This window comes from Athene cunicularia (assembly GCF_003259725.1).
Source record: "Athene cunicularia isolate RWA chromosome 8 unlocalized genomic scaffold, athCun1 chr8_part1, whole genome shotgun sequence".
Classification (NCBI taxonomy): domain Eukaryota; kingdom Metazoa; phylum Chordata; class Aves; order Strigiformes; family Strigidae; genus Athene; species Athene cunicularia.
The window spans coordinates 31,416,729-31,423,635 of NW_020799109.1; positions in this window are offsets into that span (position 1 = coordinate 31,416,729).

Consider the following 6,907-nt stretch of genomic DNA (forward strand, 5'->3'; position numbering starts at 1 on the left):
CTTCTTCCCTATCTCCATCTCCTGAAGTTTGCAGGTACCTCTTTGTGACCAAAGATGCACCTTTCCCACCCTGACCCAACTGCTATTCCACCTCCCAAGACTCCTCTCCCTGAAAAGGCCACAGAAACTAACTATACTTTTTCTGCTGTGCAGACTTCTGAAACAAATCAAGTAATAAGAGATTGCTTCAAAGCTCTGAACAAATTTAAGGTCTAAATTCTACAGATTCTCATCATAGTCCACTGCAGGAAACCCCAAAAGCTTTGTTTTGTAGGGTTGATTTCCAAACCCCTGGAGATGAGTTCCCCAAACCACCCCACCACCCCAAACAGAGACACACACACACACAAAATCCATTTGCTCAGCAGCAAGTGCTGAATAGCATTCTGGATTGTAACATGATGGCATTACTAACTAGGGCTTCATGGGAACCACAAATTGATCTCAGATCTTCCTGGTCTTAGGAGATCATTTTGGAGGAAAAAGCCCTGAACATAAGCACTTCTGTCAAGCATAATGAAAGAGGACAACTTTTTTGGCTTCCTCATCATGTAATAAAGAGATTTTACCCTGCTGTTAAAAAATGGGTTTAACTGATTCTTCATGGAGAATATAATGTCATACATATAACTGGCAATAATAGCAGATTAGGGAAAGGACTAATTTAAGAAAGAATGCCTAACAGTCTCATCTACTAGGCACAGAGGATTCTCCTAAGGAGAGGAGTGGAAGAAGCCCTGCTCACATCTTTCCAACCTTTACAGAGGAAGGCATGGGATGATCAAAGCTGGAGAGAACCTACAGTATTAATGTGAAAGACTCCAATGATCTAACTCTGTAAGTCTTTTTTCCATCCTACAGGATTGTGCTTGAAGATTCAGGGTACAGGCCTTTACAGTATCATCTTCTGCTAGCAGCCAGCCAGCCACAGGAGATGCATATCTGGAAGCTGCTTCAGGCAAGGCAAGAGCCGATAAAGACATGGATGTAGATGCTTAGCAGTGTGCCACTCAGGTGATGTGAAGATGGGACTGAGGATGGGAAGGGGGACTTGCAGTCACAGGAAGAAGGAAATGTAGGTCTTGGATAGTCCCAGGGCTGTAGAAGAGGAAGAGAGAGAGAATTATAAGATAAAAGACTGAGAAATGGGGCAACACAGACTATGTACGTATTCAAGCAGCAAAAGTTATACAACACAGCACTAGAATCAATATAAATTTAAATTGAAGAAAAGTAGCCAGAAAAAAAAAAAAAAAGAGATGCAGTTAAAGGAGCCATGGGCTGAGACTTGAGCTTTCTAAGTACCAAGGAAAAGTACATTGTGCAATTTTTTGAGCCCAGCATTTTACACACTAGGGCTAGAACAGAAGCTGCCAAGTTGTACTGCAGTACTAGAGACATGAGAGTTGGCAGTTTCTGAACTGCCAAGTGGAAAATTGGCATGTTTAACCATCCTAAAGCTAGGGGGTGTTTCTTGAGAAACACAAGAAGAATAACAGATATTAGAAGACATGCGAGAAAGTCCTTAGCAAGTTCACAGAAGTGCTGCTGATATCCAAACCAACATCAGTTACTTGAATAATTCTTGAGAAGAGCAGCAACAGACCTCTTTGACCAACACTAGGAAGGCTCAGGAGACAAAAGCATTACCAGTGATGGATATTTACCACACACTGTGCCCTCAAATGGATGTTGACTGTAGAATGCTGTACAGCTTAAAGTATGGAGAGGACAGTGCAGGTACAGGGGAGTGTGGGGCAGCAGCCTGTGGACAGAAGCAACTGCACCTGCAGAGGCACATGGCAAAGCTGTGTTCTTAGATAGAGAAGCAGATGTAGCAGCACATAAATTGATAAACCAGCTCATCTCTGAGTAAGTGGGAATACAGCTGCACTCCTTACATCTTGCAACACTTTTAGCAATAAAGAATGACACAAGTCAGTAACACCAAAGAGCAGAACTCAGTCATAGGGGCTACTATTTTTTCTTTTGGTAGTGTGACAAAAATGGAGGGTCAAAATATGCTCAAAATGGTGATACTAAGTTGCTAAAAAGCCTAGACCATTTTCATTCTGCTTTACAGATTTTTCTTGGTGAAGCACTTGGCTGAGACAAGCCACTAATTTTACAGACTTTCCGTAAGTGTAATTTAGCTTAACCAATGGGATTGACTTTATTTTTCATAGTGAAACTGTTTTGCTGTTCCAAACCTCATCTGCTTTAGAAAGCTCTGCATCAGATTTGTTTCTCTGGCATTGGTGGCATATAAAATACATCTGGGGGCTTCCAAAGTAAACATTACATGCAACTGCTGTAATAAGCTAGTCAGCATTCTGTTTTCAATATTATGCAATCACGAACCATTAATTTAGCAAGATTGTTTCTTCCACTAGTATCTACCATTTTTACTTCCAGACTGAACGAACCTCACCTAACACTACAGAGGTTTGGAATGATTTGAAATAATGAATAGAAAAACAGAATTCTAATCATCCAGTTAGATAATGTGCTTTTAGATTCATCCTTTATATATACCTTTTCTTTCATAATTCTCCTGGAAAGTCTGATAACCAAGGTGTACTAACTATTTATACATGAATAAGAGATTGATTCCAAAATCCTAAATACTCACTAGAGAGTGCAGAGAGCCTTAAGAGTATTTGCACATTTGCTAGTTAGTATAAATATGCATTTTGCAACAAATGACCTAGCTCATTTCTGTTAAATCATTCTCAGTTTAAGTCAGTCAGTGTTTCCTGAAGGAATTCTTCATTCTGTTTTCTGTATAGATCATTTTGTAACTCCTTGTTATTTGATCAATTTCAATTATCCATTGAATGCTATTTTAACTAGCATAACCAATATGGTAGTTTTATTGTGGAAATAGTGATATATTTCATTTTATGTGGTAAAGAACTTCTACTGGCTTCCACCACCGAGTCTGGGAAAAGGTGCACTAGAAGGCATAAGAAGGGATTTTGGATAAGAAAATACTGAACGATTACTGAGAGTTTGTTGCAATTATGTGTGATCAAATTCCAGCATGATCTCACAACAAAAGGAAGGGCTTTTAAAACAACTATTGTCATACAGAAATCAGAGCCTAAAATAGAAATTACAAGGAACAGGTATGCTAAAACAATTGCCTTCTGGGTTAAACCCTAGCTCTATAAAAGCCAAAGGCAAAATTCCCATTTACTTTAGCAGATACATGGTTTCATACGGGAGACAGCCTTGGAAAGCTTAAGCCATTCAAAATGGAGAGACATTAAATACTACTGTACATTTTGCAATAATAATAATGCATGCCCATAATACAGGATTATTTATGTTTGTGTAAGGTTTCAAAGCCCTGGAGGGCATCTGCTGCAGGAAATCAGAGAAAAATTCATTCAGAACAAACAACAAGAATCTCAGAGGAAATAAAAATACTTTTCTCTTACCTTTCAAGTACTTTCATTTCTCTTGTTCAGAACCCTTTCAACGCAGCTACCACTTGCAAAAGTAATTTGAGCAAGCTGAAAGGTCACGAAATCCTGGCTTCTTCCCCCTCCAGCTGCAAACCAGCAGCAGTCCTTGCGATGAATTGAAGTCTCACAAGCCAGATGAAAGGAACCAATAAAGGCCTCAGGGTGTTGCCCTCCCACAAACTACCTAAGGCGGGTACTACTTTGGGGAGCAATTCCTTTACTCGGTATGTCTTGCACACCAGCAGAAAGAACCAATTTCTATTCGTTTTATGTTCTGCTTCTAGCCAAAAGCCAGAAAGCCTTTCCAGCCCTGTAAATTGCAGCAGACATCACAGAATTATCAACAAACACTCATGTACTGACAAGCACATTTGTAGTATTAATGATGTGAAATTCAGGTGGAGTAACACAGAAAGCAAAACCTTTTAAAACCAGCAGTAGTTAAACACAACACTGCACTCATCCAGCACAATATTTTTAAAAAAATCCCCACAACTTCAAGAACTTAAAGGAAAGCAAATTATGCACTGTAGGCATTGTTAAGGTACCAACATAGTTCTTTTTAACCATGTGCACTATTGAGCCTAGATTTTAGTCAATAAACTGCCTCAGATTCTGACTAGTTGCTTTTCTTTATTGCATCTAGAAGCCGTGTGGAGGGACCTTGAAGACAGCAGCAGCCTAAGGGCTACGAACACGAACAGTAGGGTGAAATCAAATACAGCAGCATGCTTACTGCACTCAACTCTGCAAACACCACTCACTCACACTGGGGCTCCATGATTTATCACTTAGTTTGCATTTTTTAAAGCTGAAGCACCAAACACAGTCCTGGGCAACCCTGTTACAGAAAGGGAAAGACAGTGCTGCAAGGCAACATGCATGGTTCCACCTCCACAGCTGAGAAAGTGCTGATTACATAGGTGATGTTACTGAGCAAGGGAGGGATTCAGACCTGACTGAAAAAATAGTTCTCTTTCCCACACTCATTGATTCCTCACCAGCTGAACCATCTAATAAACACAGAGAGACCAAGTTCCCTAGAACAAAATATTGTAGAAACAAATGCATGCTCTAACATTCAAATCCCATTTGGATCACATCGGCTGCTTACTTTATTTGCTCTGCTGATATTCTACAGATTGATTTTATCAGCTGGAAAGATGAAAAAATAACAAGTTATAGACAATAGCATCAGGGAACAAAGCTTGAACTTCTCTCTCAGCAAACACCAGAAACCTACTTCCAAGCCAGTCGTGCACTAACACAACATCACCAGGAAGCACAGTCACAAACAGCCTGAGTTTCAAACGGGATGCTCATAGAAAGGTTGTGGCCCACAGGCTGCGCAGGCTGAGCCTTTCTGCTGCTGCAGTTTCCCTCTGCAGACAGACCCTCATGCAAGTTTAAGGGCAGCCTTTCGGCTTCTCAGAGTATGAAGGGAGCACAGAGAGATGGGAAACGAGGCCACTGACCAGCATCTCACCTCTCCATGGCTAATGAGACCCATCTAAAGCAAGAACTGAAAACAGCTACCCCTCCGTGCCACTTTAATGCTCTAACAGGTAGTGGTTTCAGCTTGGCACATCCACAGGACAAAAACTTCAGGGTAAGTAACACCTGGGCTGGCAAGGCAGCCAGAAACTGAATAGGCTGTGAATTAACCACTTCATCAGCACCAAAAATGACCTCTTTCCACTAATCATCATCAGCCTAACTGTGGAAGCTATTGCTGCTGATTGCAGCATGGATAATAAAATCTGATTGCAGTAGCCTGACAGTTCAGCCACTTCTTGCAGATCACACCTACGTACTTCAGGACTGGTATAATATAGCAGGCATCCAAGTAAAACACCTCACACACAGACAAGTAGCATGAAAAACTGAGAGAATCCAGGATGTAGATAACAAGCTGATATGGACAGAAAATTTAATCAAAATTATTATTTCAACATCAAAAATGTAATGGATGTTCTCCCTGAAATCAGGACATATAATTATTTTAAACACTGCCTAAGGGAAGTCTCAGTCGGTAGAACAGGACAGTTTCTTTCACCGAACAACAGGGCAGCTAAGAACAACAGAAGCAGAATTTCCCATATATTTTTCACTCTTCAGGATTACTATTATTCAATTTTGTCTGTAAAATACTGTAACTTACCCAGAATTCATGAGTTAAAAAAATGCAAAACACTGATAGATTTTGGAATAGTACTAGGCAAAAAGCATGCGGAGAAACTCTTGAGAGTTTTAAAAAAAAAACAACAAACCAACCAAAAAACCCCCCCAAAACACCCTAAAAACTAAAATCGTACTTAGGAAAGCAGCTAGCGGATAACCTAATAAACACACAGCAATGACCAGCATACGGGACAAACGTGCTTGTCTTAGGTGGTAAACTATCTGTTCATCAAATTCAGCGAACTGTAATATGAACTATTGCATATTGTGTAATACTAACAGCAAATGCTTAATTGAACTAACATGATAGTGTAAAAAAAATTTAAAAAGTGACAGGAAGGGGGGGGGGAACAACAAGAGAGGAAGCATCTGTATGTCAGAAGATGTGGAGAATTGCAGGCGCATAATTGAATAAAACAGAAGGATGTTCACGACCATGAATCTCATTATGCAAAGAGATTACTGGGCCTAGACTGATAAGAACTCTGCAAACTCAGAGGATCATCACATTCCAAGCTACACCGTGAGGAGGACCTACGGCCTTCCTCCCAGAAGACCACCCCCCCCGATTTGAAGACCCCTGACCGTAGATTTAACAATTTCTGCGCAAGCGTAAAGAACTGATAAGCTAATTACCATACGAAGCGGGAGTAGGCGGGTTCAAGTAATGAATATGTATAGCTGTATAATGACTATGTAATACTTTGTAGTATAAGAGTGACACACAGTGCCCTGGAGGGTGCGGTCTGCTGTTGGAGCAGGAGACTCCCCGGCCGCCCAGCGCTGTTTTGCTTGTTGCCGCTTGCTAAATAAAGAAATTGGGAACTCTGACTCAGCCGATTTTAAGAAGTCAGTTTATAACATGCTTTTCTGGCCAGGGAACCCGCAATGCTCTGTGATGTCTCTGCATTTCATTTTCCTGGTGGGAATCTTTTCCCTGTCATTTTTACACACTTCCCTCTTCAACCTCGGATCCTTTTGACCCGCCCGAAGTCGGATCCTGAGGTGCCTGTGGAAGGTACCAGCCCCCTCTAATGACGGACGGTGCCAGCGAGGCTCGACATCATCACCGCGATATACAGCACAACGCTCTAAAGCTGTTTGGTTTGGGTTGTTTTTTGTTTTCCCTTCCCTCCCCTGCAAAGACACTGGAAATGCAGTTTCCCTGCAGAAGGAGGGGCGGCGGGAGAAGCGCTGCCAGCCCCCCCCCACCGCGGCGGCAGCCCCCTTCCCGCCCGGCCTAAGGCGCATGCGCG